Source organism: Stegodyphus dumicola, chromosome 4, assembly GCF_044657685.1.
Source record: "Stegodyphus dumicola isolate Sdum_Otavi_A_Nest chromosome 4, ASM4465768v1".
NCBI lineage: Eukaryota > Metazoa > Arthropoda > Arachnida > Araneae > Eresidae > Stegodyphus > Stegodyphus dumicola.
Window position 1 is genome coordinate 111,006,836 of NC_140771.1, and position 11,519 is coordinate 111,018,354.

General features: G+C 31.3%; 1 long non-coding RNA gene across 1 annotated transcript; it reads left to right on the forward strand.

The window, feature by feature from the left end:
- Window positions 1-2,741: 2,741 nt before the first annotated feature.
- Window positions 2,742-9,401, forward strand: LOC118202714 (uncharacterized). Its single transcript, XR_015040741.1, has 2 exons — window positions 2,742-4,892; window positions 9,177-9,401. It is a non-coding gene; the product is annotated as an uncharacterized LOC118202714 (long non-coding RNA).
- Window positions 9,402-11,519: the final 2,118 nt, after the last annotated feature.

The following is an 11,519-nucleotide window of genomic DNA, read 5'->3' on the forward strand; positions in this document are numbered from 1 at the left end:
GCTGCTTTTAGTTACTCTGCCTAAGAAACCCAAATCCAAAGATATACACAACGAAACTCACTTATGTGACCTAGGAATTAAAGTCGAAAATTATAAAGGTAGATCGGGCACGCTACAATGCTATAGGTGCCAAGGATTTCATCATACGCAAACTGGCTGTAACTATGCACCCAAGTGCGTGAGATGCGGAGAGGGACATTTGTCCTTTGAATGCCCTAATAAAAACTCTGACTTGCCACCATGTTGTGCGAACTGTAAACAATCTCACACCTCGAACTTTAGGGGTTGTGAGATGTTCCCTAAAAAGAAACAAGATAAGCCAAAAGTCTATACTAGTAGGGTTATAGAAAATAAATCATTTGCACAAGCCCTGTCTACTGGTTTGTATGCAGACACGATCAAGGAAGCAAAAACTGTTTTTGCACACCTGGCCGAGCTTGTATCGGTCATTAAGAGCTCCGGCTTTCTTTTAACACAGCAAATAGGACAAAATGCACCTACTCATAAGGACAAAACTACCATAAATCAAGATCTTAATGGATAGGTACACCACACAAGGAGATCCCATAAAATTAGCATTCTGGAATGCTCATGCCATTCAGAACAAGTTGACGGAATTTTTAAACTTCCTTAACAATCACAATATTGATATTGCCCTTGTAACAGAGACTTTTGCCACGCCATGCGTGCGTATAAATTTGCCTAATTACCGCACATATAGGTGCGATCGTTTGAGTCACCGTGGTGGGGGGGGCCGCAATTTATGTGCGAAACTCGCTACAGTCCTGTTTGATTAGCCAAGATAGAAACGACGGACATGAGATGGTCGCAGTCTCAGTGTACTTACCGCAATATGGTAATTTGAATTTCATTTCATTTTATAATCCGCCCAGGAAACTACTGACGGAAAGTGTTCTTTCCAAACTTCTTTCTGACACTAATAAGTATATCCTAACGGGTGATCTCAACGCAAAGCACTCCGAGTGGGGGTGCCGTAAAACTAACCAAAATGGTAAGGTCCTCTATGAATTTATAAATAATCACCCAGTTGCCTTGCATGTTACTGAGGAGTATACGTATAATCAGAACCCAAGAAATGCAGACCTTCTTGATATTCTTCTGACAAATACTTCAATCCCTATTTATACTGAAGTAAAGCACGAATTGAGCTCTGACCATATACCGGTCATTGCTTACCTAGGCACTACTAAAGAGGCAGAAAATGAAATGATCCGCACGACTGACTGGAATAAGTTCCAGAAGTTTCTCAGTCAGAATCCGCCCATCTTTGATTCTCTGAACTCGCGGAAAGATATAGATGATGCAGTTGATACCCTCACTGATTCAATCAATAATGCTATTGAAAATGCCTCTAGACACGTGAGAAGAAATAATAACGCTGGCATTCTGCCACAGGAAATTAGAGAGATGATTAAGGACCGGAATAGGATGAGGAAAGCGTGGAACCTTACATGGAACCCTCACGTTAAAAGAGATATGAACAAATTAAATAAATTAATTAAAAAGAAAATAGATGAGCATAAGAGAGATGTATGGGAAGAAAAAATTCAGAATCTTAGTCCGAATGATGGCAGTCTCTGGACGTTCATGCGTAACTTGAAAAGGCAGCGTACATGCAATAAGCCGATTTATACTGAAAACTCTGTTGCTCTCAACAATAAAGACAAATCGACGGTCCTTGCGGACCATTTAGAAGAGCAGTTCAGACCTAACATGACGCCCATGGACATTAATTTTGTCAATGAGGCATGCTACTTTGTTAGGGATTGGCTTAATGCCCACACTGCTAACAGGTACATGGCCACTGCTACCCCCAGTGAGATCAAAGAAATCACAAAGAAGCTTAAAGTCAAAAAGGCCCCTGGCATAGACGGTATTAATAATCACGCACTTAGAAATCTGCCCTGCAATGTTGTGACAAAATTCACGAGTATTATCAATGCGTGTCTTAGTCAATGCTATTTTCCCACAAAATGGAAAATCGCAAAAGTTATTTTATTGCCTAAACCCGGCAAGGATAACACTAAGCCAGATGGGTACAGGCCCATTAGCTTGCTTCCGGGACTAGGAAAGGTCTTTGAGAGATTAATCTACAGCAGATTGAAAAACTATATTGAATTACTGCCTCCGGAATAATTTGGTTTCCGGAGAAAGCTTTCAACAACGAAGCAGCTGGTTCGGCTCGTCGAGTTTTGTGGGGATGCGCTTCACAAGAAACAAAATGTCGCCTTACTCATGCTAGACGTGGCGAAGGCATTCGACCGCGTCTGGCATGAGGGGCTTATTTATAAACTTATAAATCTCCCTATGGATAGAGAGCTGATTCAGCTAATTATGTCTTTCATCACTAATAGGAAATTCACTGTGGCTATTGGAAAGGACGTCTCCAGTTTACGCACCATGAATGCAGGCGTCCCACAGGGGTCCATTTTAGGGCCCGTCCTGTATTTATTTTATGTTCATGACTTTCCTAGGCCTCACATTGGCAGAAATTACTTTCTTGGGTGCTATGCGGACGATACGGCATTAGCCGTAAAGTCCGCAAACGCACACCATGCAATCAAGAAATTACAGGAGCTTCTACCAGTGGTAGAAAAGTGGTGTAAGACTTGGAGAATTGCTATTAATGCCAGCAAATCGCAATTATTATTGATAAGAAGGAAAAATACACAGTTGACTATTAACAGTAAGCTCTTCTTATTCTCTGAAGAGATTCCTAGAGTTAGTAAGGCGAAATATTTAGGAGTAATGCTAAATGAAAGATTAAAATGGGGAGATCATATAACAGAGGTCAGAAGAAAAATTTTCACTGTTGTAAATAGTCTCATCCCTATATTGGGTAATTATTCTAGCTTAGACCTCAGGAAAAAGAGGCTAGTTTATATCACGGCAATTAGGCCATTGATGACTTATGCGTCGCCGGCCTGGTGCACGGCTACCAAGGAGGATATAAAGAGACTTCAAATCATGCAAAACAAAGTCTTAAGGCTTATCACCCATGCTCACTTTTTTGTGAGCAATGCTACACTACACTGTGACTTAAAACTGGACACTCTAGAAGAGCACCTGAATAAGATCAACAGGAAATTCTTCACGAAAACTCTGAACTGTGACCATATGAGAAATTTTGATATCTTTACCTACGAAATATTGAATGAGGACGCCAAACTGCGCCCACTTGCGGCCCACCTTATCAGGGACCCGAACTTTCCCACCTAGTGCCCACCTGTAAATGATGTACCCAATGTGTTTATTAGCATTCTTAATTTTGTATTTTACTCATTTATTGTACTGTGTATTTCTTAAATTCTCTAGTTTTATTCACATTCTACACTCATTTTATGACTCCCACTTAGTCACGCCTTTACCGGGCCGGTTACTTGCTTGTGAGCTCTTGCGTTGCTGGTCTTCCTATTCTTTATCCGTCTTTCTCCTCCTTACTGCGGACATTATGTGAAGATAGTTCTATGTTATTGTACCAATCCGGCATGAATTTGATTGAGCCAGATAAACTACTGATCTCAGTGGTATTCTGGCTATAAGTTATCAGTCAGTCAGTCAGTTGAAGTCAGCACTCAGCAATGGCGTCGAAAAGAATGGTAAAGTCTCAAAGAATACTGTTTGTTCGTGGATTGGCGTTTGTGACTGAATCCATCGAAGTTACTAATTATTCGAAGAAAGTAAGTGAATATTTTATATTTTCAGTGTTTAATACTCGTACTTTTTTCACCTATATAAAATTTTATAAATAGCGTCTGTGTAGGAAATGTGATTTTCCATGTGTTGTTCTTTTGTGTACGTGCCTAATGATTCATTTTCAGGATTTGGTACTGTTAAATTTTGCACTAGTCTGTTTCTTACTGTTTGTGTTACTCCTTTTTGTATGTGTCTCACCTTTTTATAGTTATATTATTTTTACTCAAACGTTTTAATATTTATCTTAAAGCATACTGTAATTAAGCAGGAAATAGCTTTTAATGGAAAAAGAAAGGCAATATTAACATGACTAATTGTTCAGAAATCTGTTATGGAAATGTTATCTACCTTATGCCAAAAAATAAAGCATGTAACTTTCATTTATTTATGAAATTCAAAATTTTTTATTTGCTTAGTGTTTTCCCTAAAAATAATTTAATTTCTTATTTTTGAATTTAGTTTTATAAATTTGCTTTAATATATAATCTTTAACTCAAAGATATTGTGCTATTAAAAAAGGAAACTTTATGCCATAGAAACACAGGTACTTTGTTCCAAATCTGTGTTCATTTTTTTTTATATATATACTGAATTTTTATGCACTTGTAATTACTGAAATATATCCTTTCATGAATAATAAGTAAGTCCTAAGTCCTTTCATGAATGCATTTCTTTTTTGTTTGTTTGATTTTGTTGTTTTAAAAGATCTGCCATAGTTAAAGAAAGAAAATAAAGTAAGAATGCTTTACTTTAAGTTTTGAATAAATTTATTACTATTTACTGCAGCTTCAAGTTTCTCTAAACATAATTTTCGAAGTCAAAACTTGATAGTTATGTTGATTATTAGACTTGCATGAAAACATTTATTGAAAAATTAGTATTTGATCTAAAATACCTTAAATTATTTGAATTATATTTTACTAAATCATGTATTTTGATATAACTAGATAGTTAAAAAAATTTAAATTGTAAATGTGCAGAAATGCTTATATAAAACCAAGAAATTGTTCATATTTTTGTTGCTTTTTCCCTTGTAAATTAATTATATATATATATATATTACAGTCTGGGGAGTCAGCACCCTGCTGAATTGTAGTAAACGAGACGTCCAATCTACTAGACCATCAAAGATGCAGATTTGGATTTTCTATTTCATAGTTATTGAAATCATAATGGTATGTTTGTTTAAATTAGTACTGTTTATGAATGTGATAAAAATAAATTCTGATAAGAAATGATTTATTTTCTATTAATTATGAACTGTAATAAATGTAACTAATTTTCTTCAGAGTATTTACTAAACATTTTTTTTTATAAAAGGGAGGTAGTCTTATTTATACAATTCTTGCAGAGATACCAAGAAAAAAAAACATTTCAGGAATTTTCACTCAGTATATCTTGATGTGTAAAATCATGTTGTTCAATGCCATATTACTTTTTTCACAGGAAAGTAATTTTATTGATCTAACATCTGCATAAATCAAACTTTTTTAAGAATGATTACAGTTTATAAGCTAACTTAAAATTTTCAGATTTAGAAAATGTATGTTTAATGTAGCATTAGTTTTCCATGGAATAGAAAAGGTTTTCAAAATGTTCAGTTGTTAGAGGGAAATAATATAAATGAGATTGTCCTGATACAGTTTCAGCCGGAAATGAAACTGAATTTTCGGATAGTGAAGATTTCATTTAAGAATTCTAATAAAACTGATTAATGTAAATCCTCTGCATTTAAAAATTCTAATAAAACTGATTAATGTAACTCCTCTGCATTTAAGAATTCTAATAAAACTGATTAATGTAAATCCTCTGCATTTAAGAATTCTAATGAAACTGAATAACGTAAATCCTATGATTCATGTAGGTATTCTTCTATTATCAGGAGATTCAGAAATGTGTGTTTATATGCATGCATTTTTAAATGTAGGTGCTCGTGTGTGCATGTGTATACTTATACACATATATGCGCATACATGCATATACACATGCTTACATATCTACAGTGGAACCCCGAGATACGAGTTTAATTCGTTCCAGCATTCAACTGGTATAGCGAATTTCTTGTATCTAGAAACAAGCTTCCCCATTGATAATAATGGAAATTCAGTTAACCCGTTCCACACCCCAAAAAATATCAACATTTTAATATCAAGTCAATTTTTCCTAATAAATAACACTGGTAAATAATATAACAATAGTTTAACTTTGTTACCAACATTTTAACTCATTCTCATTAATCCACACCAACAACAGCTTCTCAACATCTAGGAGTACTTTTATGGTGCTTGGAAGCAACGATAATTCCTTTGGCTACATCAGGTTTCTTAATTTCTTCCTGCTTCTTCAGAATAGTATAGATTTTCGATGTTGAAAGGCCGCAAGTCTTCGCCGATTCCGTCCCATGCTTATGTTTATCTACGATTTCTTTCTTGATATCGACGGCCATGGCCTCCTTATTTTTCTTTGCAGCACTATCTGAGGCAACAATCTTCTTGCGAGGCATCTTGAAATAATTATTTTCACGTTAAATGTCAAAACAATTAACTTGCAAGTGCACAAACACGTATATAAAAGAACACTGAGTGATCTGACAAGGGGATTCCCCCGAATTGAGCCGGATAGGGAAATGGTGCCACCCATACCAACAGCCTGGCTCATTGCTCGTTACTCGAATTAATGCTCGTATTTTGCTCATACTTTCCTCGTATCTCGAGGTTTCATTGTACATTTCTGAATCCCGTCCTAATAACGGAGGAGTACCTTTTCCAGTATTGCAACAGAGCTAGAATGAATTATTGTGTTAAATACGTGGAAAATGCATGCTTAAAGTACTGTTATTTTCTAAAAATATTATGTATGTCTATTTTTTACAAGAAGAAAAAATAGCTAAAAGCTGTTAATTTATTCGTATTTATTAGTCCAAAGGGGCTTTGTCCCTAAAGAACTATTGTTTTTGTTTTGCATTGGTTCACTATAAATATCTGTTTTACTTTTCAAACTGTTCCTACCAAATGTTAGAGTCCCTAGTGTGGGATTAATACTCTCTATCTTAGTGCCCTCTATAACCTATGTTAGGGTTAAACTGTATAACCTACAAGGATTGCCAGTTTAGGCAAGATATCTAGGTAGTCATCATAATATTTTATTATTTTTAAATTAAATTGAAAGTAATAAACTAGTTTTCAAGAATGGAGTTAAACTAGATTTGCATTCAGCTCTGGTTTATTGTGTTAATGATGTTTTGCTGTAACAAATATGAATTTTTCGTTTAAGTATAATAATTTAAAATGTTTTTTCTAGAAAATGAAGTACTGCCACTAAGGTAAAGGTGCTAACTTGCAAGATAATTTTCTATTCTACATTAACTCAATCTTTATGTCCTGTTACAGATATATTGGCAGAAATAATGAAAACCTAACATTCAAAAAGAAAAATAATAATGTTGAATGTAGTATATTAGATGGTTAACTGAGGTTTGGCAACTCGTTAATAATCTTATACATATTGAGTACGAATAACTTTGACAATTACCGGTATTTTCAATAGTATAAAATTAGGCAAGAAAGCAGTTTTAGCTTAGCACCGATTTTAAATACAACTCTCTTACCAATATTGGTTTGACGAAGGTAAAATATAATTGAATTTAATAAGTTGGAAATACTGTCTGTCTTTCCATGAGTTAAAAAATAATTTCAAATAAAATTTCTTTTTTCAGTTTTTCATGTTATTTGTTTAATGTTATTGTAATCTGAATTATCATATTTAGTTACATATTCCATCCCTCTTCGCACTATAGTATATAATTCAAAGGACTTATCAGTTTCAGCAATATTTTTTTTTACCAGTATACATTTTTACCATAACTCTGTTTCTAAATCATATCCTGAAAAATTAAGGAGTAAAGTACACAAAGAAGGAAAATATGCAAGTAAATAATGGCATTTAGTGTTGTTTATGTGTCTAATATTTGTACTAGATTGTAAAAGTTATAAAATCCTATTAGCTTTTTAAAATTATTCTTTTTTAAATTGAGATGCTTCTTTGCACCCAAATGGTTAAAGCCCTAGTGTGACTTTGGTACTTTGATCTAACTTCTATTCCTAATAAATAATCCAGCTGCATACAGTTTACTCAATTTCTGCCATGTGTAAGGTAAACAATATTACCTTTTTTTAAATATATCTTTTACAACTATTCCATCAGGTAGATTTCTTTCATATTTTGCCTTAATTGAGTCATCCTGCTAATTAAGAATTTATTAAAGTTAATATGTTAAGTTTTTGTGTGTATAATTCATTTTAAGTATGTGCAAGCAAATGCATACATTAACAGTTACGTAGAATTATGTTTTGGGTATCAAATTCAGAAATTTTGGGGCTGTTTTTAGAAGATTTATTAATGATTTATATTATATTAATATTGGTAAAAACATTCTGTGGCTTTTATACGAGAGTATATATTTTAAAATAGCTACATGATATGGTAGAGGTAAAAAGCTTCATGTGGATCATAAATTAATATTATGTGGCAATTTTTCATTTATTTAATAAAGAAAATATTCAAGCCACAATTAAAATTTTTTCACTGGATTATTTGCGTATAAAGTTTGCAGCAAATATTTCCTGCAACAGAAGTGACAATTTTTATTTTGCCAAGACAGGAAATTTAGTTAGTGAAAGCAGTAACCCTATTTTGAGATGTTAAACAGAAAGGCAAATTTTTGAATTTAAATTGATTTTTGAAGGAAGACTTCATTTAGTCTTGCTATGATACTACGTGGCTCTTAACTTTTTTATGGTATTTATAATTTTATTGTTATTCAGCATTCTGTTTGCTTAGAATGCACATGAATGTAGACTTGAAATATTTTATATTGCAAACTGAGATGCCATTGTTATCATAATTAAAGATTTTTACTCTGATTTTGGAGGAATTTACTGATAATACTTTTGATTGTGTATTGGTTTCTGGTTTATTGAAATGTGTAAAATAGCCTGTTAATGCATATACGTATGTTAATGACATGTATATATTTATGAAGTATTCTGTTATATGTATATAGTGTTGTGATTAGTTTTCTGCTTACTCTTTATTTAAGAAAAAGTTATCTGTAAGAAAGCGAATATTCTTTACTATATGTAGGAGTAAAATTGAAAAGGCTAATGCAATATAATTAATACAAAATTAAGTTTTTTCCATGTACTTAAATACAAATATAGCCATTAAAGACTTTCTCAATCTTGCAGTTCTAAACAAATCTTAAGTATTTTTTACTTGAAATTATAGGCATTGTGTAAGATATATAATTGAAGCTTACTGTGTGATAGTATGAAATGTAAATTTTTAAATATGAAATACTCAGTGCATTTTATATGCATCTTTTAATACTTCAACTATATTTAAAAACTGAAAACATCTGAAGTGTGAAATTATTACAAATTTTTCTTTTTCTTGTTTAGCAGCTGTTCTCAAAACATTGGCTGACAAAGAATTCACTTTTACAAAAATCGAGCAGGATATTAAAGACAGCGAACTATAGAACAAATATGGCGAAGCTGCATGAAGTCTATGTTGAATTTTATTATTGAAAAAAATATGCTCTTCAGATTTAATGTTAGTTTTTATTGTTTAACAGTAATTGCAGTTTTTGAATACCTGTAAAATAAACCTAATTCTTAAATTAATTCCATGTGTATTTCTTTTGCAAGTATTACAGTTCATAATACTTCAAACAACTTGAAATTTTATACTTGTTAATTTATGTGGGATATGTTCATAATTTATAATTTAAATAACTCATTGTCATCATATGAGCATAATCTAAAATGCACAGCATTTGACAACAAATTAATAAAAAATTATCCAACTTCTAATTGCTTTCTTTTGTCCAGTTGCCTCTTTTTAAATCATTTAATACCATAAAACTATTTGATGAAAAAAAATAATTGGTATGTCCACATCAACATGCACATTTATAATGATGTTATAGAAAAAGTCACATGAGATAAATATTAAAAAATTCAATATTCCTAAACAAATTAACATTTTGAAATTTTATCTGGTATATAAGATAAAATAAAGAACATATTTAGGTAATTTTGAATTTGCATAATTTTATGAACTTATTTATGAAATTAACAGTTACATTGTAAAAGGGAACTTTTTAAAAATACCTCAATAAAGCATTTCTTTTGTAGAGGTGAACTTTTAGTACTGATCTAATATATTTATAAGATTTTAAACTGAGAAAGACAACAATAATAGATTACAATACATTGCAAGATTGACTGATAAATGTAAAATTTTTACATATCATAATTATGTGTGTAATTAAAACAGAAGCTACTCGATTAACTTGCATGCAAATTAATATTTTCTTTAACATGTTTGGGATAAACTGAATTTTAATAAATAAATATGTATATATTTGTGTATTATCTGAAGATATGAATGAAATATTTGTGACATTAAACATTCATCTTCAAGGAAAATAACAAAGTCAACTTGGTAAACTATTGGAAAAGGTAAGTTTTATATAATTTCCTGGTCTATATTTAACAATTTTAAAATTTAGCACACTCATTCAAATAATCTAAACGTATGGTGTTTTCTTTTGTGCTACATTCGTTTACTGAATTTGTTAATTAACTATATTGTACTTTAGATAGAAATTAACGTAGATATTCCTTGTATTTTACGGTATAAAAACTTATATATTTGATAATAATTGACCTAAATCTTCCCTATGTTTTCTTTGCATATACGAATGACTTTGGTAAAAATTTAGTCCGATGTCTTCTCCTCTTTACTGTGTATAAGTGCACATTTTTGGTAAAAAATTTGCATAAATCTCCAATTACCTATTTACTGCATTTTTCGTAAAATGTGCTTATTTTAATCTCTTATTTTTTATATAAATCTATGCAAAAATGTTCTGCATATTATGATTAAAAGATAAAATTAATTTAATATCAAATTTTTACATATCCACCTTTTAGGTATGTACAGCAATATGGAATATATATAACTGGAAAATTTAAATGCAAAAAAATTAATTTCTATTCAAAAATTGCATAACACTGAAAGGCTGAAAATCACTTTTAATATTTCATTTAAAAGTGACTACAAAATATGCAATAAATTTTGTAAACCTGAGTTCTATGTTTTAAATCAATGCTATCGTTCATTTACATGGCATAAGAAAATGTCCTTCGGAAAAGCAAATAATTTATTTAAAGTGTTATTTAGTAAACAACTGTTTGCTGCAGTTTTTTACTAAATTTAAATTTATGAAATGAATTTAGTAAACAAAAATGCAAATGAACGATAGCATTAATTGATTTAAAACACAGAATTCATGTTTACGAAATTTATTGCATATTTTGTAGTCACTTTGAAATGAAATATTAAGTCATTTTCAGCCTTTAAGTGTTATGTAATTTTTTAATAGAAATTTTTTTTTTCATTTACTAGTGCATTTAAATTTTCCAGTTATATATATTCCATATTGTTGTACATAACTAAAAGGCAGATATGTAAGAATTTTATATAAAAATTATTTTACCTTTTAATCATAGCATACAGAAAGTTTTTGCATAGATTTATATAAAAAATATGAGATTAAAATAAGTACATTTTATGAAAAATGCAGTGAAAAGGTAATTGGAGATTTATGCAAAATTTTACCAAAAAATGTGCATTTATACACAGTAAAGTGGAGAATACATCGGATTAAATTTTTACCAGTCATTCGCATATGCAAAGAAAACATAGGGAAGATTTAGGTCAATTACTATCAAATA